The following is a 27,036-nucleotide window of genomic DNA, read 5'->3' on the forward strand; positions in this document are numbered from 1 at the left end:
AAACACAAGTGACTTACAATGCCATTATCTGGGAAAAATCAGCTTGAATCAGAGAAAAAAAATATATGTTAAAGAAACAAAAGTTTATGTGTGGTTACACAAGGATAACTAGATCCCTAAGTGGGAGGTTGGGAGGCCACATTTCTGCAGAGCCCGGTGACCAGGACAGAGGAGGTCAAAGCCAGGGATGGCCAGGGAAAAACCTCCTACAGGGGCTCAGAACTCTCGAGACCTGGCCACACGGTCCCATCTGCCACACTGCTCACTCCTTGCTTCATCCTCCCCATCTGTTATGGCAGCCTCTCCTCACTTGGCGTGTGGCAGGGCTCAGCCACCTGCGGGGACATGCGAGAGCAGACGTGAAGCCCCACAGGGGCAGGGGCAGCTGAGGCAGCCTGTGGGCTGCAGTTCTTGACTGCCCAGCCCCACCTCTCTCCACCCCAGGATTGAGGCTGGTGGCTTCTGGGGCTGGCCAAGCTGGAGCAGAGAAAAGAGGCAGCAGGTCCTGCCTAGTACCTCTGAGCTCTATTCCAGTGTCCCTTTCCCTTCCCCAGCTGTCCAATGACACCCCACCTGTGAAGGATATTATCAAAGAAGGCTTGGAGTGTGGGAGCAGTGGGCCATATTCCCCTAATGCCAGATTTTCAGGTGCTAAAGTTCTTTTGCATAGTGATAAGGCAAGGCATCCATGCCTCTTTCGGCTACCATTAGCTATCAGCTTCAGCTGGGTTCCTGTGATAGATTCAAAATACAAATGGAAAGAGCCATCTCACCCAGCTTTTTACAGATGAAGAAATAAAGGACTTAGATACGAAATGTGCCAAAGGTCTCTTAGGAAGTTGGTGGCAGGGCTAGTACCAAGAGCCAGGCATCCTGGCTCCAGGCCACTGTCCTTTTCCTCACATCCTCTGCCTCCCAAATACTGCATGGCTTTCAAATCATGTCAGGGGACCAACAACTCCACTACTTATTAACTAGATGACTTTGAAAAGTCAGTTAACGTCTTCAAACCTCAATTTCCCCATCTGTAATATGGACATAACACGATCGAAGTGTCGCCAGGCTTATTAGATTCAATGGGAGGTCACATTCTCAGGCTCCTGTCCTCCACACACATTATAAAGCACCTCAGTCTTCTGAAATAGTTCCCTAGTCACAATCGAACCCAGAGGGGCTTTTGTGCAGTGTCACTCACATGCAAACAGACACGTTCATGAGTACAGGCTCTGCCTCTGCCTTGAAAAGCCTGGTAGTGTTCTGTTGGGGACCACTGGTGGCTCTGCTCCTGATGTACTGAATTCCGTGACGTGCAGTTGTCTCTGGGGGAGCGGCGTGCATCTCCTTTCTTTGTAAGAAGGTTGACCAGAGGACCAGTGTCCAGGCGGTGTGGCTGTACTTCAATGCCTCCTGGAATTTTTAGTAAAATAACGCCTTTAGCTTTTACTTAGTGTTTTTCAAGGGACTCAGTAACAAGATCATTAAGAACCAGGTCGAGAGGTTTCTCTGAATGCCAGGCTCTGCTAAGTATGGCAGAGATGGTAGAGCTCACCAGACATTCCGTTGGTTTCTAACATTTCACATCTCATCTTTCATTGGGTGGGGCCATCTGACTGGTTCTGACCAATGAACGGAAGTGATGTCACTTCCAGCTTGAAGCTCAGGAAACCTATTTTTTCTTGTCCTCGCTCAGGAATTGGTGCATTCCAGATGTTGGAATCATGAAATAACATGTGGAACAGAGTCCTCTTTCTGCAGTGCCTGAGTGAAAATAAACTTTTAGGTGTAAAGCCACTCTGGTATTGGGCTTGCTTGTTAACAACACAACTTAGGCTCTTTTGACTAATGCAGCTAAACTTTGCCTCTCCTAACAGTGACTTCCTTACCCAATCAACCTCATTGGGCCAGGTTTCTTTTTCCCTTCAAATGTGATCTCCTCAGGAGATGACAAAGTTCGATACCTAGCAGGCTTCTTGTAAGTGTCCTTCATGAGCTCACCACAGTTGCCCAAACCTGTCAAAGCCTCACCTACAGAGGGCTAACTTCGCCATCACCATTTCACCACTCTGCCTCACTGCTGGCCCCATTTCAAAGGTCTCTTCTCTCAATAACAGATCCCATCCTGGAGTCCAAACTCTGGATTCTGAAAGCTAACGAATACACACCTGTGTGTGTGGCAGTTTTCCCTACATTCTCATGAGCTACAAATGCCGCTTTGCCATTGACCTTATTTCCACTCTCCTCCCACGGAGACCCGATACTACCCATTCCTCTCCTCCATATACCTTCCTATCTCTTCCTGCCGTGGTTCTAACATGCATCACAGTACTAGCAAACTGCTTGCTGTGTGCCAGCTATTATGCCATGGCTGCTGCAGCTTCAGACAGGGCTCTGCTTGCTTCTGGGGAGATTCCTTGGAAGCTTGGTCTAAGAAGCTCGATCTATAGTTCACATCTCTAGTCATACCCAAAGAGCTGGAGGGAGAAGTTTCCATGTCCTTTTAGGGGTGCTTCCTCCTTGCCCTACCCTTGGGTCTTCAGGTGTCCCCAGACCTCAGGCTTGTCAGGAGGGAGTTCATCTCCTCCCCTGGGAATAGGTAATGGAGATGCTTAGCATTGGCAAGGCTGGCACACTTCTGGTGGCTTCTGACTCCTGAAGGCCACTCTGGCTCCCATCAACCTCAGAAAGTAGACACCACCAAGTACCTGTTACTACAGCCTCTGCATTCACAAGCCCGGTATGGTCCTTCTAAAATTCTGGGTATGTGTTTCCAGCTATTTGTTTAAAGACAAATAATATCTTGAGTACCAGGGCATCTTCAGGTAAAAGTCCTGAATACTTTCATCAACCTTACACCCTCAACCTTACTAGGTATCTCAGATGAGGCAAAATATCTCTTAGACTTAGCTAGTCTTGCCAGTGATGGCATAGTGATTAGTAAAGTGAGCTTTGGTGTCAGACAGTATGGGTTCAAATCCAAGTTCAATTGGATTTAGGCCTTGATTCAAATAGGGGAGCTTTCTTAACCTCATGCGTCTTACATTAGTCACCTATAAAACAGAGGTGGTAATTGCATAAAACTTCTAGAACTGTTGAGAAGACTAATGGTCATAGTAGATAGTTAGTGCCTGCCACATAGGAAATTTTCAACATAACACAGTTTCCTTTTTCCTTCCCTTGCAGGCTCTTTGGTTTCATTCCTTTCTGCACAGGCTTGCCCACCTTATCTTCGCAGAAACTAGTTTTATCTTGCCACTCCTTTCTTACATACCTATAATGGCTTTGAGCCTTCATGAGACATCTGTTTATAAAATACACTTAAAGGCCCTCAGGACCCTCTATGATCCTCAATCCACCCCTCCGGCCTTAGTTTTAACCTTTCTCCCCAGAACCCTCATCCAATCTAGCTGACCTCTCTATTCTCATCAAAGTTCCCCACTCGTGCCAAAACTGTATTCTGACTTCTTACTCCATCTCTTCAAGCCTTACCCTTGAAGCCTCAAGTGGAAGGCCTCCCTCCCCCAGAAAGTCCTCCCAGACTAGGCAGAAATTCTGTGCCATACACGTGCTAATTAGTCACCCGCAGACTCAACTATGGTTTTGTTTTTGCCTGCATTTGCATATGGTCTTCCTTCCAACTAAGAGTTCTCTGCAGGAAGGCACTGTGTTTTCATTGTTTACGTCTGGCATTCAATAGGTACTCAGCAAAGGCTAAACATGTTGGTAGTCCTAAGGGCTGGGGATACCACACAGAGATAGCAGTGAACCCCCGCATGTCCCTGGGTCCCCTAGGGAACATGGTGGAGGAAGAAGCCATTCTTTGCTACCCCTTGGCATTCAGAAAGAGCTGGAAGAAATGGGCCGACATTCCCTCTACAGCCAGTAGCCTCCTCAACTTCTCCACAAAACTTGTTAAAGTGGTCATTTAGTAAACAGTACAGTAGTTACATTTCTGAGGTCTAGATTCAAACCCAGCATTCAATGCTGGCCCCAGCTTTTACTAATGGCGTGACCTCTGCAAGTTTGTTAATTTCTCAGCGCCTCAGTTTCTCTACCTATCTTTAAAATGGGATTAAAAACAGACTACCTCATCCAATTGTGAAGATTAAAGGAGTTAATAATGCATGTAAAGCAGTTAGAATGCTACTTCAATGAGCAATCAATAAATATTAGCTGCTCTCGTGAGGTGCAACGTTGATCATTTTGGCCTACAAGTTTGGGTAATGTTAGGTGGAAAAAAAGATCAGATTCAAACTCCATCTCCATCACTTCCAGAATAGGTGATTGGGAATCTATTCTTCGCTGAGCCTTTGTTTTCTTATATATATATGTATATGTATAAAATCATGCCTATGATACAGAGTTGAGGTGGGTATGAGGTTTTGCTTATTTATTGTGGAGAACAGGGCCTGGCATACATAGGGTTCGTGAGTGTGTTCCCATCCTCTCTCATTTAAGTCTCCTATTTCTGCCTGATAGGCTGGCAGGGCAGAAATAGCTGCAACTGGAGGAAAGAAATACAAAGGAGACGTGCGGGGCACAAAGGATCCTGAAAATTCAACTTAGTTTCTTTAGATTTGTGTGGGTCTGCTGCCCCCTGCTGGATTAATCGGGAATGGCGTCTCTCAGTGCTCTGATGCCACTTCATGGTGGATGAAGGAGGTTTGTGAAGGAGAGCAGATCTTGCTCTATCTTGACTATGCCAATACCACACTGTTTTGATTTCTGTAGTTTATAGTAAATCCTGAAAGCAGCTACTGCAAGTATCTAACTTTCATAATTGTCTTGACTATTATAAGTCTTTTCTATTTTCAAATAAATTACAATCAGTTCATCAGTTTCCATAAAATGCCAGCTGCATTGCATTGAATTTGTAGATTTGTTCAGACAGAATAGGTGTTTAAGCTTCTATTCCACAAACATGGCAGTGCTCTCCATTTATTTAGATTTTTAAAAAAAATCTCTTTGCAATCTCACATAGTTTCTAGTGCAGATATCTTGCATATATTTTGTAAAATTTATCCCTAAGCATTTTATGTCTTCAGTTGCTATTATAAATAATATTTGTTTTATTTCATCTCCCATTTGTTTGTTACTAGTATATAGAATTACATTTTTTTAATGTCGATCTTGTATCCTGAATCCTTGAGCAATTCCCTTATTAATAGATTCCTTAAGGTTTTTATATATTAAAAATCAAGTTATCTGTGAATAAAGATAGCTTAATTTCTTCCTTTCCAATCCGTATGTTTTTTATTTATTTATCTTGACTTATTATCCTGGCTAGGATAGCCAAAGCAATATTTTATCATTGTAGTTAAAGCTGATACCCTTGCTTTGGTCCTAGTCTTCAATGAGAAGCATTTAATTTATTATCATTATGTATTTTATTACTTACAGATTTTCAAAATTAATATTATCTTTTATCAAATCGAGGATGTTTCATTTTATTCTGAGTTTATGGATACTTTTAAAATCATGAATTGGTTTTTAATTCATCAAATGATTTTTCTGTATATTTTGACATGATCTTCACACAATCTTCCTCTTTTTTTAATGCAGAGAACTACCTTATTTTTAAATGTTGACACTCTCCTGTATTGATAAGGATACACCTCACTTAGTTGTGATGTATTATCATTTTTATATATTGCTGGATTGATTCTCTTTGCTCTTGAGAATTTTTGTGTCTGTGCTCATGAGTAATAGTGGTCTATAATTTTCACCGCTTATAACAGTCTTAGCTAGCTTTGCTCTAAGGCTCATGCTAGACTCATGAAATGAGCTAGGAAATGTTTTTCTTCTTTTATTTAATGAAATAATTTAAGGAATGTTGTTACAGGAGCACAAGCCCCACGCTAAGAAGATTCTCAGCCATTTGACTGTGGACAGTTAATCTGAACTCCCTTGGTTTTTGTTTTCTCACTGTAAAGTGGAGTTGGTACTGCCTACTTAGCCTGTTTGTGTTGAAGAATAAATGAAGTGATATCTGAAAAACTGCCTACGAGTACACCTTGTAGGCCCTCAACACATTGTGGTGTGTGCGTGTGGAGGAGGGGGGATTCTGAATCAGTATGAATATTATTACATCACTAGGATGACTAGCACAAGACGATTCTTGAAGTTCTCTCTGCTGTAAAATTCCAACACTCTTTTCTCTCAAAGAGCTTAATGTGGAAAGATTGTGTTATATTTGCAGAGCTTTAAAATTTGATTTTAGCTGTTATCTCGTGTGATGTCACAGTATCCTGCAAAAGTTGCCATTATTAATCTCATTTCTCCCTTTAACAGTTAAGAAAACTGAGGTTTGGGCAACTTGTCTGAGGCAACAAGGCAGATTGGTTACCATCACTCATTCTGAAGCCAGAGTTACAGGCAAGGGAGCAAGAGGACTGGAGAGGTCAGAGTTCTCCCAGCTTCATGGCCACTAGATGTTTGCTGGTCCCCTCAGGAGAAGGCACTTCAAAGGTTTCCAACATGAAAAGTTAGGTCATGCAGTCAGCCTCACCCTCCATCCTGCTGTGTGACTTTAAGCAGGTTCCTAACCTCGTGGAGTCTCAGGCTTCCTATTTGGAAAAAGACAAGAGCCACGGCAACAGTCATTATTTGTTTGGTGCCTACTGTGTTCCAGGGTCTGTGCTGCATAGTTATACACGTGTTTTATTCAGTCTTCTCAAAAACTCTGCAAGATAAGTATGCGAATCATAGGTGAGAAAACGGAGGTCAAAGAAATTAAATGACTTACTTAAGATCACGAAAGGCCCAGATTCACCATTGAAACCTGGCAATAACTAACTCACCTTTCCATGTTAAAACTGATCAAATGGTACACTTAAACATACGTGGTTTATTCCAAGCCAGTTATACCTCAATAAAACTGTTTTTTTTTTTAAAGCAGTGTCCAAAATTAGATATAAAAATTGGGAAGAGGAACAACGAAAAAAGTAATTACATTCACAGAAATATGCATGTACCAAAATTCATCCAGCTGTACACTTGGGATTTGAGAATTTTATCATATATAAAATATGCCTGAATAAAGTACTGCTGCATTTTTTATAAAAAAGTGATTAAACCTAAAGTCATGATTCTCAAATAGCACCTGGATCTCCTACTGGCAGAGAGATAACACTAGATGATATCTAAAATGAATCATTTTCTCAACTCCTGCTCACCCTTAAAAAATGAATTTTTTTCTTATTATAAAAGCAATACATGTTCTTCACAGAAAAATTAGAAGATACAGATGAGCAAAAATATAAAAATAAAAGATAGCCTTGTTTCTATATTCGGATATAACAAGATTTAACACTCTGGTGTATTTCCTTTCACTACTTTTTAGTGCCCAAGTGTTTATTTAGATGTATATATAATTATATAATATATGAGGAGTTTAAAAAAATGGGGTCGTATCCTAAAAATTCTTTTATAATCTACCTTAACACTTACAAGTATACCATGAAAGCCTTGCTATACCAATGAATGGTCATCTAAAATATCTAAAATAAGAGTTTTTAAATTAAGTCCCATGATGCCTTGGAGTTCTTTGAAAGTGTCTCAGGTGCTGGAGGTCAGGGTAGGTGAGATGATGCGGGTCCAGTGGAGGGCAGGAAGGAGACCAAGCAGATGAAGTCTGCATCTGCCACTCTTACTCAACAGAGATAATCTTTTATTTGTTCAAATATTCACCTCTCATGTAAGATTTCATTTGAAAAGAAATTCCATTGCCAAAAACAATTTTTTAAAAGGAAATCATGGTCTGTAACGTCCTTCTTCTTTCTGCTTAATTTCTTTTCAAAATGAAAATTATTTTATTGTTTTATAACTATGAAAGACACACCTACACCTTTTTCAAGATTCAAACAATTCAAAAATATAGAAACAAACAATTAAAAGTCATCCACTAATTTCATTACTCTTTATAGACAGTATGGAGTGTATGTGTGTGTTGAAATGTACTGTGCATATATTATGTCCTGTACATTTTCCCTAACACAGCTTACTTTCCAATGTAGTTTGTTAGCCTTTAAATTACATTTGGTAGCATGTATACTTTCATACTTTTATATATTTCTATTGGAGTATATTTATATTATTATTATTTAGAAAGAGCTCTTATATTTGAAGGACATTAATCTTTTGCCATTATGGGCAATCTGTCTTTCCATTCTTTAAATTACATTTTATAATTTTATAATTTATATGATACTTGTAATGCTTTGCCAGTAGCTTTTCCATCTCTTTTTATGTTGAAAAAGATCTCCCTCATCCCTCACTGTCAAAATCACTAAATAGACTCAGCTGCATTTTTTGTCTTACTGCTCTAAGGTTTCAGGTTTATATAAACATTTTTTATATAAGCAAATAATAATTTAAAGACGCATACTATCTGTATATATGTGGAATTCATCTGGACTTTATTTTAGTAGTGGTTTAAGGAAAGTACTTAGGTTTCTTCTTTTCTAATTAGTTAATAAATTGGCCCAACACGATTGTTGAATAATTCTCTCTTCCCCTCCACTGATCCAAAATACCATCTTAATCATATAATTAATTTTTATATGTACTAAGGTTTATTTCTTGGCTTTCTATTGTGCTTTATTGATCTATATTCCTAGTCTTGTGCCAACACCACACTTTTTGCATTATTGTAGCTCTATAATATGTTTTAATATCCATTTCCTTTTATTTCCTTTAATCACTTTTTCTGTGAACATTTTAAATATGTTTTTAATTTTTATTGGAATGTGACATACATATGAAGAGTGAACATGTCATAAGTGAATGGCCGAAGGAAATTTTCACAAACTGACCACATCTGCCTAATTGGCAGCCAAATCAAATTAGGAAACAATATTACCAGCACCCCAGAAGCACCACCCACCATTCAAACTCTCTTCCAGCTACTGTCCACTTCAAGGGTGACCACTGTCTTGACTTTGATAAAGATTGGTTTTACCTGTGTTTGAACTTTATATAATAAGAATCCTGTTGTCTGCCTATTTATGTCTGTCTTCTTCCATGCAACTTCATGTTTGTGAGATTTATCCATATTGTTGAATATAATTTTAAATTGTTTGTGCCCATTGTTGTATAATATTTCTTTGTGCGAATATACCATGATTTATTTGTTCATTATAGTATTCATAGGTATCTGGGTAATTTCCAAGTTTGGAGCTACTACAAATAATCCAGTTACAAATGTTCTAGTACCATATATGAACATATGTGTACAATTCATTGCTATACATAGACACATATGCGGTTCTATGGTTTGTTTTTGGGAGTGGAATCATTGGGCCATAGACTAAGTACATGTTCAGTTTGCAGACACTATATGTACATATGTATACATTGCCAAATTGTTTTTCAGAGTCATTGTATTAATTCACAATTCTAACAGCAATGTATAAGAGTTCCAGTTATCGACACTCTTGTCAACACTTAATATTTTCTATTATGCCTATTTAGCCATTCTGGTGTGATTGGTATTAAAATATGAATTTCCATCTCTATGGTGACTTATGAGGCTGAACACATTTTTATGGCTTTATTGGTCACTTGTATATCCTTTCTAGTTAGCTGTCTCTCCCTGTCTTTTAGCTTTTTATTGAGTTGCTTTAAAAAACTAATTTGTAGGAGTTCTTTATATATATTTAGGATTTGTGTTTATTTTTTTGTGTGTATATTATAAATATCATCTTTTACTCTTTAGGTTGCCTTTTCATTCTTTTAATTGTATTCTTTTGGACATCACTAAAATTTTAATATAAATTAATACGTTACTTATTTCTTTTATGTTTAGCATTTCTTGTAACATGTTTAAGAAATCTTTGTCTCCTCCAATATCGAAAACATGTTTTCTTATAAAATATTAATGGTTTTAACCTTAACTTTTAGATATATAATTCATCTAAATTGATTTTTGTTTATAATGTTAAGTACAGGGGACAAAATGCACTTTTCCATATGGATATTCAACTGACCCAGAACTGTTTATTAAAATTACTACTTTTTCTGCACTGCATTGGAGGTGTGTGTTGCATGAAAGTATACTACGCAGAAATGGGCATTAACAATTTTGTACTATGTTCAACAATATAGATAAATCTCACAAACATAAAGTTGAATGGAAAAAGACACAAAAGGGGCGGGCAGTAGGATTCTTTGCCTGTCATGAATCAGACAACCATGTATGTGTAGGACTGGTGTGATCTCTCTGTTTCATTCATCAGTTTATCTATTCTTATACGAATATCACAATGTCTTAATTATTAAAATTTTAAAATAACTATCTGGTAATATAGGTTCTAGCTTTGTTTTTCTCTAAGATTGCCTTAAAGAAGGCACTAAGTCCTTTTAATTTTTATATAAATATTAGTATCAGATTATCAATTACCACACAAAAACTTGCTGGGATTTTGTTCGAGATTGCCCTTGTCTGTTTTTGATCTTCCAAATGAACTTCGTTTTGTCGAGATTTAAAAAAAATCTCTAGAGTTCTGATTTGGATTTTATTAATCCTACAGTTTAATCTGTGGTATATTGAATTCTTATTTTTATTATTTCATGGCTGTGAACATTGATTTCTCCACCAGACCATCAGCGACCTTTGGAGAAGTTCTCTGTCACATAATTCTTTCGTTTTACACAAAATTTTATGGCAACCTATAGCTAAATAACATTTAATTAATTTATTTCTTAAGTAGAAATTATAAACTCTTGCAAAATGACCTTATCAAATGTGTTTGTAAAATATTCAGGGTGGATGTTCCTTGGCTTCTGACTTAATTCATTTGAATAAATTATAAAAATATTTATTAATTCATCTAGCAAAGCCACTAGCATAGTCTAGCCTTTAAAAAAAGAAAGCTTCCTTTTCCCTAGGGAGCTTTCAGTCCAATAAAGGCTGTGAACATAAAACCAACTAAAATGTTTCTTAAGTGCTAGAGATTGATAGCTACGGGAAAGATTAACTCTATTGGAGAAACCATAGTGAAGTTGATAAATCCTAATGAAGCTGCCAGTTGATCTGAGTCTTGAAGCGTGAATAGGAGTTCTCCACGCAGTAGAGTTCAAGAGTGGGGAAGAGGGTAGGGAGAATTCTGAGTGGGAGGAAAAAAAGACATGCAATATGGAAATTTATCGCATGCCTAAGAAGCACGAGTGGTCTAGTATGGTTGAGGCATGAGGTGATGGAATGAGAGAGAGGTGAAGAGGAACATGTAGGGTAGGGTCAGACTATAAATGGTTTTTTAATATAGGTCAGCAATGTCGTTTATTATTTAAAATGATTAGTATAAGACAGTGTCATGATCAGATTTGTGTTTGAAAAATATTGCTCTACTAGCACTGAGAAGAGTGTACCATAGTTTGCAGAGGTAGTTAGGAGGGTACAATAGTCCAGGGAGCAGATAATGAGACACTGAAAATCAGATGGTGATTGCAGGTTATTCCAGAGGTGAAATCAGGAAGACCTGGTGATTAATTGGGTCCATGTAGATGTGGGGAGGGTATCCCAGATGCCTGGGTGAAGCTTATGGGATTTCATGGTGCTAAGCTCCAAAATGTCACTTGGATCACTGGGTCAAATAGAGCACCTATTCTGAAAGTATGCCTGGATGTACCTCTGATTGGCAGCTGTGTGAAAAGGCACAGATAAACGCCTGTGGGGATGTTTTATTCTCTTTTTTAGAATAAGCACATTATGTCATGTGATTTTATTTTTCAGAATTTGTAGGTTCTTTTGTTTTTTGTCCATCTGTCTATTTATTACAGCTTTCTGGGAAGAGAGGAGATAGGTTATTTCAGAAATGCAAACCCAAACCAAAAACATTCCCTCCCCACTGCGGCTCTGATGTTAGATTAGTTTGTCATATCAGTTTGGCAAGGAATCTTACTCATTTAGCACAAACTGCTCATTTTGAAGATGAAGAGGTCAAGCCCAAGAGACGAAAGATAATGTGTTAACCAATAAGTGGGAAAACGAGTGGTGGGAGGTATGGCTAAACATAAGGAATCAGAGACATCTGGACTCTGCCACCTACCGGCTGTGTGATCTGGAGAGGTGATTTAGCTTTTTCTAATCCCCAGTTTACTTGACTGTAAAATGGAGATGTGAGAATTACATACGAAATTTGCATGCTCTTAGGGATGACACATCTGAGTGCTCTGCATGCTACCGATGATGAAGATGAAGATGATGGTGATGATGCTGATGTTAATGATGCTGAAGGTGATGATGGTGATGGTGGTGATGATTGATAATGACGATGCTGATGGTGATGCTGATGTAATTAAAGGAGCACGGGCGTTGGCATCAGAACACCTGAGTTAAAATGTTTATCATAGTCTATAGTCATGACACCCCGAACGTGCCGGATCTCATCTGATCTCAGAAGTTAAGCAGGTTCGGGCCTGGTTAGTATTTGGATGGGAGACCACTTAGGAATACCAGGTGCTGTAGGTATTAAAAAAATAAAATAAAATGTTTATTTTAGCTGTTTGACCTTGTTAAAATTATCTAACCTCTATAACTACAAAGTCAATTGTATGTAAAAATAGCGATAACAATCTCTATCCTGCACTACTTTGAGAATGAAATAAAACAATATATACCTTTAAATTTGGCATCTACCACAGTGCCTGGCACAGAGAATATACTCAAGTAATGTTTTTTTCTCTATCTCTAAATCCAAACTGCCTTCCTCATTTTCTTCTTTTTCCCTTTCCCTCTTCTGTTCATCTTTATTTTTCTCCAATAGCAATCTTATTTTCTTTATTTTAATGCTATAGTGACATTTATCTCTTGACTACAAATCTGGAAATATGCGTTGCCATCATTGCTCCTAAGGCCCCTCCACTCCCTCATTTCCACAGGCCAGAATTCCTTCTCTACCATATCTGTCTGTCTTTCCTGCAGCTTGTGATGAGCCCAGATGCTGCCACTCTACGCAGAGCTTCCTTGGGTATTAACTTCTGGACAAGGACACTTCCTCTGGGGGAACTCATCATTCTACTGAAGAGATAAGGCCGTGTTTGTGGTCTCTCTCGCATTGTCATCTTGACAGTATTTTGTGGATATAATGAGTCATTTATTGTTTGGAGCCTTTTGGCTGTTTCCTTTGGCTGTTTCCTTCCAACAATTAAGGAAATATTTTGTCTTTTTATGGGGTTTTAGGAATTGAGAGTGAAACAAAAACCTTCTGGACCTCTTCCATTGAACCAGGCTTGTTGCTTTCATGTAATGGGAAAAAACCCAATGAGTTCCATATTCAGGCATCTTTTGTAAAAGCAGCAGGTCTCCCAGCTCTAATGCAGACAGACCAGCTTGACAGCTCACTGTGGCTGAACATGACTGAAAATCAGGTCAGGGATTGTCACAAGAGGAGGATGAAAAGGTCAGTAACCAATGACGGGAATGTCCCTGTGGCTGATAGATGTGCATCACAGAACTGGCAAGTATCAGCCCGGGGTACTTTTCTAGAACTGCAACATCCCATCTGTTTGCTTTTATGCCTTGATATCCTCAAACCCACTCCTTCAAATGCTAGAGAGCCCATATTTATTGTTTTAATTAAAATAAATAGGTTTGAGAATTTCGAAAGAGAAAATGGAAGATATCCAAGGGGGTTACAAAATCAAAGATGGGAAAACTTACGCCAGAGGGTGTTAGGGTCACAAAACTCATTCCAGGTCCTCTGATTTATGCATGAAAACAGTGCTGGGGTCAGGGGAGGGAGGGAGGTGAGTGGGTGCAGGAAGGATATAAATTTGCTTATAAATCTTTTTCATGTGAAAAAGGAGAGAGGAAAGAAGAAAGGAAGAAGGAAAGAAGGAACATCGAAGCTTACATCTTTATTTTGTTCCCAAATGGATTCCATTAGACTGCAAATTGTCATTCTAAGTGCACCTGAATATAGCTGTGGATTTAGATAACTCTCTTCTCCCCTCTGACCTTTATTACAACTGCAAAAATTCTGAGCGTGAGGGATAAATAATGCATGCTTTCAGCCAAGAAAGGAAAGAAGACCCAAGGAAATATTGCAGAATAAACATTTCTTATTTTATTCCTGACTCATTTCCTTCTACCTGCATCCCTGCTCCCCACCCTCTGTTACCCACCAATCAGGACCTGGAAACCCAGAAGGGAGAGAACACAGATTTTGGGGTCAAACTTGCATTTAAAATACTTACAGTGATTGTATATCAATTGTGTGATCCTGAGCAAGTTCCCTCTCCCCTCTCTCCCTTGGTTTTCTGTAAAATGAGGATATCCATCTTGCTATGCACTGTGTCAAAGGTTTTGGAAAAATAATAAATGAAGATGTATGCAAATGAATCTTGTGCCCTGGGGAAGAAACGGAGGAAAGAAGGTCTATTCTGGTCAGTTATGAGTCTCAGACTTCAGGGGAAGACCCGAAGCCAGGAGAACCTTCTCAGTAAGCCTAAAATTACCTTGAAGGAGTAGTTGAGAGCACAGAAACTGGTCCTGGCTTTGGATCCTCTGTGGCAGCATAGTGAGTAAAAGGTCTCAACGATACCCTTGGAGTGGAGAGGTGGGATTGCTTACCATATTCTGAAGCCAGAATGCTCTATTTCTCCCAGTTACCATAGAAACAGATGAAGGGACAGAACGCTAGGATCAAGCTACATTCAAAGTTGAATCTTATGCAGGGACAATTCGTATGTCTGTGTGTGTATTTGTTTCTTACTCATGACTCTATTATTCTTTTCCAGATGGTGGTTTAAGGAAGACCCTGAGTGCTTTCCCCTTCAAGCCTTTGGATTAGAAAATCAAGAAGCTAAGGAATTGATTGTAGAGCAAAAAAATACATTTTGGGGACTTTGTCATCTGTGGGAGGAAGTTGGAAATCCTAACAAAAATATAGTTTGGGGACTATTTGTTCATTTACACATCATCTCCGACTCCCAATTACACACCTGATTAAGAGTTGGACGGTGAGGCAAACGGTTTGAATGTATGAGAAGGGAGTTGGGATTAGCACGCAGTGCAGGAGGAGGCACTTCTCGTCTTTAGAAAAATGTGGGAAGAAGCGTCCTTGCGATATGCCTTTCCAAGCCTAAGCCCTGGCTTCCGATGCCCTCTGGACCCTTCTTCAGCTCCCCATGCCTGTCACTCTGTCCCTAAAAACACTAAATGTCAGAGATCGAAGAAATCTTCACAGAGGAAAGAAATGAGGTAGGAGAAAAGAAGTGAGGTGCTCAAGGACACAGTGGAGGGGAGACCTAGGACTGCGCCAAGGCCCCTGAGGTCTAGTCCTGTGACTTGCCCCCATCCCCCTTCATCGTCATTCCCATTTCAGTCTTGTCATTTTCAAGTTTCTGCTCTCTCTGCGATTCTCCATCTTCCTCCTAGACTTTCCTGGATCTCTTTGTAAAAGTAGTCCTCAGAGCCTTGATTCCCTCTTATGCTGATAAGTCTAGGTAGAAGGGGGTCGAGTCTGCCTGGTGTATAAGACCATCTCTCTATGAGTGGGATTATTTCGATTTATCTGGGTGCTGGTCCCCACCACAGCTGGTCTTGAAATCTATGGGAAGTTGAGTGGGTCAAGCACTCCTGTGGGCTCTCTCTCCACGCCTGTCCACTGATGCCTCAATGTGAGTTTGCTACAGACAGCAAATGATTTTGTATGATCATTGGGGAAGCCCCTTTCTTGTTCCTGTTCCAGTTTCACCCCCTATTTCAGAATGACTATCTCATAAAAGGTATCAAGCTCAAAGAGGGGAACTGGCTTGCTCTGCATGGGAGACTTGGGATGAAGCTGTGGTCAAAATGTGGTAACTAGTGTACCAGTTTGATGATATCGAAAACTTCAGAGCTGTTTCTATTACCCATAGAAATCCTTAACCAAAGATACAAAGGGTAATTAGAGAATTTGCCCCGGGGTTGTCTGCAGAAGCTGTAGAATCAGTTTCTTCCATTCTTACTTCCTAGTAGTTATATCCTTGCCATTTCCATAGCAACTGAGAAGCTTCTTGGGTTTCACTGAATCACTACCTGGGGATATTAGGGAGGACAATTGGGTGGGATAGGTAGATATAAAGGCTGGGAGGTATAAATCTTCCTATTCTAGCCTTGGGTTCTGACAGGGCTGTCCCCAAAAGCAGGTGCAGAAATGTAAAGATGATTATTCATTTTGTGATCTAAAAGCTCCATATACCAATTACAAGAGTCGTAAACATGTATAAAGTGACTAGAGATTGGCACCAAAACATCCTGCAGCTTTGCTTCCTATTGTGGCCTTATCTTCCCTCAGGGCTTCCCTTCTTTCTGCCCATCTGTCTTCTTACTCCTTTTCTTCCTTTGGCTTCTTCTCCAAGTCTCTGGCAGAGGCCAAGCTCAATGCCAGTCAAGGACAAGATACACTTCTCTCTTGGGCACTGGGAGGGAGTGGGACATAAAGCATAGGGTGGGAGCAGTGTGTACTTTCCAGCCATTTGAACTTGAGCTTCAGTTTCTTCATCAGTAAAGTAGGTATTATAATAGTTCATCCTTCTTAAGGCTGTTGTGAGAATTAAATGAGTTAATATATGTGTGGCATTTAGAACAGTGCTTATCATGTAGATGGCCCTACATAAGTAAGGTGACCTTAGATCCAGATGAGTCTAAGGCAGTCTCAGTTTATGCCGACTGTTCCAGCATCATTATTAACAGTGCCCTCTTTCCATTTCAAAGGTATTTGGGGTTTGGATGATAAATATAGTTACCCTATATATAATGTTAGCTATTTTACTATTGAGTGGTGATCCAGTATTTTAGGGATGTACAGGGTTGGATGCCACAGGCTAGGAAGTGAGGCAGGTAAGAGAGGCTTCGGAACTTCTACGATGAACCAGTTTAGGTTACATTACCCTTATCTTGGGAGACAAAGAAAACCCTGTAACACTGAAATTTTGCTCTTCTCCCACCCCTACCCTCTTTCTTGGTGAAGGTGCCAAGAATCAATAGGGGTGCAGCCCCACGGGGGTCCCACCGGTAATGAGCATTCAGAAAGCAAGTTTTGAGAGGTCAGAACTGAGAATTGCTTATGGCTCCATCTCAGGCCAGATAACTGGGTCAGAGTGCTAGTATCACCAAGGGCAGAAGTAACGTGTTCCTGGATAAAAGGAAAAGTATCTAGAGAGGAAAAACCTCTTTCTTCCTTGGTGAAAAGGCTGGGGTCAATCTTGGCAGAGTGTTTCCACAGGGGCCATACAGCCTGTACATTGCCAGAGCGGCAAGCTGGGAGTTCTACCGGAGTCAGAGCTCTTGGCTCCTCTTTCTCACCAAGTCCCTAAGTTCCTTGTGTACTTCAGATCATTTGCCTGTCTGTCCGTCCATCTGTCCATCTGTCCGTCCATCCATCCATCTATTCCATCCATCCATCCATCATCTATCCACCCACCCACCCATCTCTTTATCTATCTATCTATCTATCTATCTATCTATCTATCTATCTATTATCTATCTATCTATCTATCTATCTATCTATCTATCTATCTATCTATTTCCCTATATTTACCATCATCATTAGAAATACTGTCTGTCATTCTTGGACCCTGGAGTCAAATCCCAGGTCCTCCACTCACTAGCTATGTAATTTTGGGCAAGTTCTTTAATTTTTCTGTGCTTAAATTTCCTCTGTAAAGTGAGAATGCTACTGTATCTACCCCATAAAGTTATTGTGAGGTTGAAAGCCATTTGTATTATGCTCATAGCATGTGCTTGGCACACAGCGACTACTGTAATAATTATTGTTATTGTTAGCACATTTTATTTTCTTGTTATTTTCCTTGTCAGAGGGGGTTCTGATCTTCTCATCCCACTCCTTTCATTTAAAATATGTTTTTAAATGAAAAGAAACCTATTCATATGTTGTTAGGAAGAATCCCCTGACGTGGTTAGGCCCAACCATCATTTTCACTCATCATCTCATTACACCAATGGGGCAGACCAGGAAAACAGAACTCGGTACGGAAGGGAGTAGGAAAGCCTCTATTCCTGTTTGGATCTTGGAGAATGAAAGTGGTAAGAATTGCACAGATTTTGGGAATAGACAGAGCATGGTTTGAATTCTGGATCTTCCAATTTTAACCTTGTGACTTGGGTAAAATATTTCACTTCTGCGAGTCTCGGTTTACTGATACGTAAAATGGGGGAAATTGCATGGTTGGTGTGAGGGTTAATGGGTGCAAAAGCTCCCAGCACAGTTTCTGGCATGTACCAGGTATTCCATAAATGCTGATTCTTTGTCCCTTCCTGTTATTAGACTGTAAGCTCCTTGGGAGAATGGAGGCCATGTTTATTCACCGTCGTATTGCCCAGCACTAAGCTCGGTGTGTGTAACTGAGCAGTAAATAGTCGGGTAAGTGAATGCCGAGTGAATTGATTTCTCATGCATTACATGACTTCTTATACATAAATATATTAACTTCCTGCTTACTGCATCATGGCTAATCACTGCTAGAGAATGAAGGCTTTGGGGACTTAATGATTTTTGAAAACTATATTCAAGGTTAAATTATGAGACAAGTCAAGACTCTAAACTGCTGGAAGCAATTTCCTCATGTTTCAGCGGTTGCTCAGCTTCATCTGTTTTATTTATTGAAGCCTGTTAACCCCTCCCCCTCACACTCTCCCTGCGGCACATCATGGCAGCACCTTGCTGGATTTCCTTGGAAAGGAAGCAAAGGCAGAGAAGACAGGTTAAGGCTGAAGTGCTTCGGAGCTTGTGATTCCAAAGGGAATTAACTAGAAAGGGTTGGGGGTAGTCCTTGACACCAGTCCCTTCATTTCCTAAATTCTACATTTACTCACAGAGTAGGAGGGATGGGAAGGGGAAACTGATTTAGAAAGTGGCCCTTCTTCCAGGCCTAACCACAGCCTCGCTGGCAGATGAGCATAATCCCCATCACTCCAAAACTCTGTAAATGGCTGTCTCATGGTGGGGCAGCAGGGGTGGGGCGACGGTGGAGATGGCTAAAACAGTTTTGGGCTGCTCAAGGCGACTAGTCCCCGCATATGCCATCTCCTTATTTTTCTTGGGCACCTAGGATGCTTTGTCTCTCTTAAGGCATTCCTGATGGGGAGGGATTTGGTTAACTGAATAGAGCAGTGGTCTGGGAGTTATTTGACATTTCCTAGGATTTTAAAATCCTCAGGGTCGCTGCTTTGTTTGTTTTGCTTTGTTTTGTATTTTTAAAAATTAAGGCAGGCACCTGGTCATATACAACTGCAATCGTGTAGGAAAAAACTTTTAGCCCTTCTCTGTGAAGGAAAACCTGGGGACAAGCGTGGAACAGACCTTCTCTTATGGGAGAAACCCATGTCCTATGGAAAGCTGGAAACAGGGCTTTGTGTGCATGCTATTAGAGGACTTATTGGGACTTAGCAGAAGCTGCCTCTGTCCTTGTTATTGGAGGGGCCTGGGACGGTGTGGACTGATGCAATGGGATCCTGTAGGCCCACAGGGTAGAATGGGGCCGAGATGGCAACCCTGATCCTAGAGGCATGTGATGAGGGAAATCAGCAGGCTGGAGAGTGCCGGGCCTCATCAAGTTCACAGGCTGGAGAGAGGGGGGCATGCAGACTGGTCAGAAAAGCCTGACCAGGTCAGGTTGAAGCTCAGTGTGTGAGTCTGGAAACTTCTTAGCTCCTGGCTCCCCTAACACAGTGTACAGACATAGGGACAAAGGCTGAGCCACTGTACTTGTGAGGTAATAGAATTATATTCTTGATCTAAGCTCAGGTCTCCATTGCAGCATATACAACGATCTAGGCCAGCACCTGTGGGCATCGCCTCGACTTTGGTGGGAGAGCATCTCAGCAGTGACCTCTTGTGGTGATAATAAGAAATTGCACCTGCAGTCCGAGGAATTTGCACTGATCTTTGAAAGATAAGGCCCTGGATTTCTTGGATAAGTAGTGGGGATGAGGCCACGGAGAAATAAAATAACATCAAGAGGAAGATTCTGGACTTCATGCTGATTAGGAAAAATGTATTGAATGATTCATTTCACCGCAGCAAAAACACGTGACTGTAAATGTACCCCAAAACGGTAAAATAAGTCATACTAATTACAAAACATATGTAGTACAAAATGCTTTGCCTTTAGTTAGATTTCAGTACATATTTATTGAATGAAGAGTATGGATGATGGATGGATGGATGAGAGAATGAAGTTAACACTCATCGAAACCCACACTCTGAGAGAAACTTCAGCTACTTCTTCAATTTATTCCTCATAATCTGGTAAATATTGTCATCCTCATTTCACAGATGGACACTTCAAGGTTCCATATATAGTAGCAAATGGTGGAAACTATCAGAACCCAGAGCTGACTCCCAAGCCATGATGGTCCTTGGCCTGATGGATGCTGAAGACATGTCTGCTACAGCCTCAGGCACTGAGTGGTAAAAAAGATTATTCGGGTGCAAGTATATAGTTCATGGAGGCTTGAGATTAGAAAAAGTGACTTAATTGAAACAAACTCAATAAAGGCCTTTACAAAGTGAGAAATTCTGGTTTTCTCCTGAGAGTCACGATCTGGCATAAGGATTATGGTGCTGAAAACCCAGCAAAACCATCAACAGAAAGTACGTTTGATGGGATGAGAAGGAAGAAAGGAATAAAAGAGGGAAAGTAAGTCAAAAGATAAATGAATTGAGAGCCAGGAAAAAAAAAAAAAGAGAGAGAGAGTGGTGGAAAAAGAAGAGAGAAAAAGAAGAAACTTTTGAAAAAATAGATGTATTTAGATTACTCAACTGAAAGAAACATTAAGTGCTCATGGGTGATTTCGCAAGGAGTCCTGCCAAAATCACGTGAGGTTAATTATTTGACCCCCATTCCCTGCTATCACACTTGACTGAGAGTATCCTGGACTGGAAAAGACACCACTGCTCTCATCAACGTGTTTACAGCCACTAATGACCTCTCCGCAGGTCATGTAACTCGCATTACATGAGTTCCTAGAGTACAACTCTAACTCCAGAAGCAAATTGGCTTTGCAGTGGCTTCAACATAATCGCTAGCTTTTATGAGGATATACTGATCAATGGGGCATGTTCTGTATCCTCAAAAGTGGGGAAATTCTCCTGTTTTAAAGATGGAGGAAGATGATATAATGAGGCATTCAGACATCATTGGCCTGAATGACTTTGTTACTTTTAAAGAAATTTTTCCACCTCTGGTTGGATATCTGTTTATATATAAGACTATAAGACCTGGGGCACTTTTGGAAAATCAAGAAACACGATTTTTGTTTTAAGGTTCATCCATTAATTCAACAAATATTGACTGAGCCTCTACCATGTGATAGGAGCTATTTTTGGTGCTAGGAAACTGGTGTGAGTAAGGCAGCCCTAAATCTTTATCTTCCAGGAGCCCATATTCCAACTGGGGAGGCAGACAATACAAGAGAGAAGTCAGTAATATAAGAAATATTGGTGATATTCCATTGTAATAAGTGCAGGACATTGAAAGGATTTTTACATTTTCCTCTCATTTCCTGTTCAGACGAATAGACCCCTCGAGCCTTCTTCATTTTTCCAACCACATTTAACATGCCTTAGGAGAAATTCTGACACATACACACCCACCCATCATTTTCCTGATGTACAAAATTCCATCCAAACTATGCGATCAAGTGAATTGCTCTTGATGGGCTTCACCTGTCAGATGAGCGTCATGGTACCTATAGGGTCATCTTGTTGTAGGTCAAGATAATATAGATATGAAACAGTGGAAGCTCAAGGAATGCTCAATCACTGGTTCTTCTGAAAGCAAAATAAGATAGTTTTATGAGAGTCTTTTGGGGTTAAGTCGACGTAGATTTAAATGCAAATTTTTGTGCTCTGGTGTTTCTGCAAGGAGGGGTAACTCAGAATTGTACTTTCAAGGGAAGGAGGATCTTCAAGCAATGCATCATAGGACATAAATAACCCTGTCAGAGTTTCCCACCCATCTCAGGAGAAAGGGCCTGAAACCAGTTGTGAGAGTCTTCTCTTGGCCCGTGGGATGAAAGTGGGCCCTGGTTTATGAATATTGATGTTGCACTGCTTATCTACTCTCATATTTAAACCCAGATTCATGACTGCACACTTCCCATTTTGTGTGGAGACAGGGTGAATGGCATGGGGACCAAAGAAAGTCACAAGTCTAGAGAGTGTGGCTCCATTGTAGCTGGGTCTTCTTTTGACGAGAGGAGTAATAATAATAATAATAATAATAATAATATAATAATAAAAAATATGTTAATGGTGCTATAGCTACCAAGCTTTTCTTAGATACTTGTCAGTACTTTACATGACTTAACTCATCAGATCCTCCCATTAGCCCTAAGAAGTGTGTACTAGGATTACCCCCATTTTACAGGTGTGTAAACCAAGGTTTAGACAAGTTACATAGCATGCTTCAAGTAATAGAGCTAGTGTGGTAGATTCAGGACTTAAATGCACAGCTGTCTGACACCAACACCTGAACCCTTGACCACAACACTTCACAGTCTCACGAGGGTGCATGGGCAGCAGCATGATTCAGTGACCCTGGACTCTTACTGGAAGCTCATTATCACATCTGCAGTGGGACCATGGGTAGCTTACTTAACATCTTTAAGCCTTAGTCTCCTTGTTTATAAAATGGGCAGAATAACCTCACAGGATAAAATGAGATGCTGGCTCTTAGTACATGTTGATTTCCTTCCCGCCATGATAATCTGATCTATAGAGAAACTTAGTAGAACATTCCAGTATCAGTGGGTATGTAGCCCCGCAGACTTCCTTGAGGCACAGACACGTATGTAGTTACTTTAGAATTAGGATTGCCCACTAAAGTGCTTAAGCACTGGCATTATTTTAATCAACTTCAAACTCTGTTGGATTTTAACTTCTTGTAGGACCGCATATATTGTTATTTTAAGTGAAGACTGTGAATGTTTTGGTTTTAGGTGGCAGCCTTGGAATATTTTCTCAGCTAAGTTAATTAAATGTACCCAACGCTCTCCATGCACTTTCTCTGTCTTTCACATAGTCAGGCTTGTAATTTCATGTACTTTCCCTTGATCTATTTTTATATTATCACATAATAATTTATTCCCTAAATATATCCATCATCCTGGATCACATTTATTTTTTATTAAGTCCCTGCCTCCCATAGTTTAACTGGTGTTTGCTGCACTCTCTGAGTAGTGGAGGGCATAGAATAATGAGACATGGGTCCAAGTCTGGACTCAGATGTCTTGACTGCTCTGTCACTTGGGGCAATTTTCTCCTGTCAGTCCTGGTCTCAGTGTGCTCATTTACAAAATGGAATTCAGACCGTGTTCAGCTCATGGATAAACCAGCAGTTATGTCCTCCTGATGACCTTCTCCAACAGCAGTGAAATGATGTTTCTTACTTATTGGTGTCCTCTCATATTGTTTTATCAAAGTGACCAGACTAAAATTAGCAGGCAATAAATTCTTGCTAAACTGAATGCATAATCAGACACACACACACACATATATATATATATATATATGTATACATTTATATTGGTATATATGAAGATAAAAAAAAAAAGATTTATCTTTTTCTCACTCTTTCCACAAAAAGCTCTTGAAAACTCAGCTTCTGGTGGCTCCTCTGTGGCCTTTTGGATGATACCCACAAGAACATATAAGGTCTGGAAGGACCTCCCTTGGACCAAGTCCTACAGCTTCTTCCAGGCTCCATTTCCCACCCATCCTTCCTTGTCACTCTCTACACTCTCTCTAGCCCTCAATTATTTCCTTCCCCCTACTGCCGACTCTTGTCACGGCCAGTTAATGTGATACAGCTACACCGCCTCACTGTGTCACAGCTCTGTGAAGCACCTGTGGGGGAATCTTGATGAGAATCATGGCAGAGTGGAAAGAACATGAAATCTGGAATCAAGAACCCAGGGTTTGAGCTGCAGCCACTCCCACTCCCTTCTCAGGGTCTTTCAACTCTCCAAGCCTCAGTTTCCTCGTTCGCATCATGAAAACAGTGACCCCTCTTCTGCTCATGGAAATCAAATTGGGGACTGCCAGCTAAAGAGCTTTTCATCAAGCATGGTTTAGACACGTTATTAGCGGCTTGCCCATGAGATGACAGTTCTACGAGTGCCGGGGCCATGATTTTTACATCTTGTTTATTTCCTTGTAGTGCCTGCCACAGGGTTGGACACATTAAAACGTGTAATGAATTTTTAGTAGAATACATATAGATGCAGAGAAAAAGATGAATATGGTTATAAATGTAAATGTATTGCTCTTTTTCTCTTAATCCTGTTTTCCTCTTCCTTATTCCTATTTCATTACTTTTATTTCATGCTGTTTTATGAAAGAGCTAGCAAGTAAATAAACTGAATTGAAATGAATATAGGAGGTGTAGAAAAGTCCTCAAAGGCAAACAGTTACACAAGTGAAGTAAGCAGATGCTTATCCAGACTCACCGAAGCACTTTCTAAGAGAGCTGATGAGAGAATAGAGAGGGGAGGGCACGGATATAGGAAGGTAGGTGGTTGGGCAAGAGAGTAAAGGATGTTGTGTAATAAGCCAAGTGATGAAGATATAATAAAATACCACCACTATTAACGACTTGTTCCAGAAGATCTAAAGTAGTTGTAACCACAAGGGGGAGAGGAAGTTCCACTCAGAAGCAAGGCGACCAGCTTCTTAGGCACGGTTTTTTTCTCTGGCATTCTGTACTGCACCAACTCACCTATGGCCAAGGTGGTGCTAATAAAGTTTTTGTTGAAAGACTGTCTGTGGCTTGTTGACTCCAGGGCCTCTCTGCTCTTTTGTCTCTATGTGTGAAGGGGTTGGCTCCAGGGATTGAGAGACAGAGCGAAAACAAGCAGCAATGGTTTCTTTCTTCTACTTCCTTCCCAGGGGAAAGAGGTACAGAGGCAGATTCAAAGAAAAGAATGCATAAAAATAAGAACACACAAAAAGAATATTTAGAGAAGAAAAACATAAAGCAGAGGTTGGACAGGAGAGAGGTGGGTGGGGTGGACTTTCACAGGCTTGAGGAGGAGGGAAATGACATGAAATTGAAATAGAAATCAAGGGCTCTGGCCCTGGGTACCTTCTTTTACCCATGGGGTAGATTTAAACCAGGCATGCTTCATTTATATGACAGAAGACTTTTGTGTCTTTAAATGGAGGGGCTGGATTAAGGGCATTTAGGATATAAATGGGTGTGATCAGGTGTGGTCCAGAAGCCTCTCCTCATCCTGCCTGGGAGGGTCAGTCCTTAGGGGCTAAGGGACTGTAGGTAGATGTGTCCTATTGAAAGCAAATAAAACAAGAGAACGTTAGAAGACACTGATTCTGTACTAAGGAGTGAGTGCTCATAGTACGAACTAATTTTTGGTTATCAAAAAAAACGCATCAATGGTAAGGAAGAGTTTGAGGGTCTCTTGTAAGTTGACTTCCTTATTTCACACCAGCAAGCATTTATTAATCATCTATTGTTTACGTCATTTCTTTATGACATCATTAGCCTATCAGATTAGAAAAATAGTGAGAAGGTTGTATGGGAAGTGTCAAGGTCAATTATCCATTCAAAGTCAGTAAAGATGGAGTAAACCTTTAATCAGGTAGGTAAGCAACACCCAGTTCATACCTAACCTCAACTTTCACTGGCACCCATGCTTTTCTAGATGATAAAGTTAAGGAGAACTTAGACTTCAGCCCTGAAGTCAGGGTTTTCCAGTCTCTGGGTGCACAGCCTTCTGCTGGATGCACTGGCACTGTCACCACTGAGGTCCTCCCCAGGTGCTAGGGAAACAGTAGATAGGGTTGGAAGGTAGGAGGTGCCCCTAGCCTTCATTAGGAATTGGGCTCAGGGTGGCCCCAGATTCCCCAGGATGAGAGAGGGTGCTCATGCTTGCATCTCAGAGAAGCAGTCTCAGTATCAGAAATAAGGGAATTCATTCAGTGTTCATTTATTCACAAATTATTATATTACTGAGCACCTTCCATGTTAGAGGCCTCACGATGGGGTGCAGCCTCTAACAAGCCTGGAGGTTGGGAGTGGAGGTTGCGGGCCTATATTCCAGTAAGAGCAACAGATAATTCACAGGGAGATGAGGCATATTTCAGAAAATGACTAGAACTGAGAAGAAAAGGAAACGTGATGGGATAGTCAGTGGGGTAGAGGGTGGAGATAGGGAAGGCAGCCAAGGCCTCTGAGCAGATGGCATATGAGAAGAAGCCAGCTATAAGGGAAATGCAAGTGCAAAACTCCAGAAACCAGCTTGGCATGCATGATGCATAGATAGGAAGAGTTACTGACACAGTTGGTTCTAGGTGGAGTCCCCATTCTGTCCTCCATAACCTCATAAAGGAAGAGGGCTTTCCAGGCCCCGTCCCTAGAGATTTTGATTCAAGGGAGCATAGGGTATGTGAGGGGGAATGGAGCAGGAATCTGCAGTTTTAACAAGTGTTGGGTAATTCGAATTCACCTGGCCCTGTCATCACACTGCTCCAGTAGATGGTGACACAGGGTTAATGAGCTGAATCCCAAATTCTAACTAATTTTTATCCCATTAACTATGCATTTATGATTTGGTCAAGGTTCGGGTCAAATTGCATAGAAAACTGGTGCAGGAGGAAGCCTTAGCAATGATTTAGCACAAATGGGGGAAATGGCTCAGAGATGTTACATGGTTTTCTGAAGGCCGCATTTAATTCAATCCAGGGCTCAGGTCACCTGGCAGCCGAGCTCCCACAATCCACTCCGTGTGGACTGCCTTCTGTAGTTTTTTCCTGGAAGAAAAAAGTGAAACAACTATAAATAAAATCTCAATAAGGGATTCATTAAATGCCTAGCTTTACTTAATGCTCCTCCCTGGTATAACCTTCATGATAAATTATTTGCTAAGTGTACACTGAAGTAACTAAATGGGAATAGTTGTGATATAAGATGTTTATTTATAAACCAGCCAACAGCAGGAAATGCTTTGATTTATAATAGTTGATCTTTAACTTTTCTTATGGCAATGATGAACCAGGAGGAAAAGTTGTATAT

General features: G+C 40.5%; 1 pseudogene; it reads left to right on the forward strand.

Annotated features, from left to right (window-relative positions):
• Positions 1 to 12,347: 12,347 nt before the first annotated feature.
• LOC120621270 (uncharacterized) lies at positions 12,348 to 12,466 on the forward strand (annotated as a pseudogene).
• The last annotated feature ends 14,570 nt before the right edge of the window (positions 12,467 to 27,036 follow it).

The sequence above is a fragment of the Pteropus medius genome, unplaced genomic scaffold (assembly GCF_902729225.1).
Source record: "Pteropus medius unplaced genomic scaffold, Ma_sr-lr_union100, whole genome shotgun sequence".
Classification (NCBI taxonomy): domain Eukaryota; kingdom Metazoa; phylum Chordata; class Mammalia; order Chiroptera; family Pteropodidae; genus Pteropus; species Pteropus medius.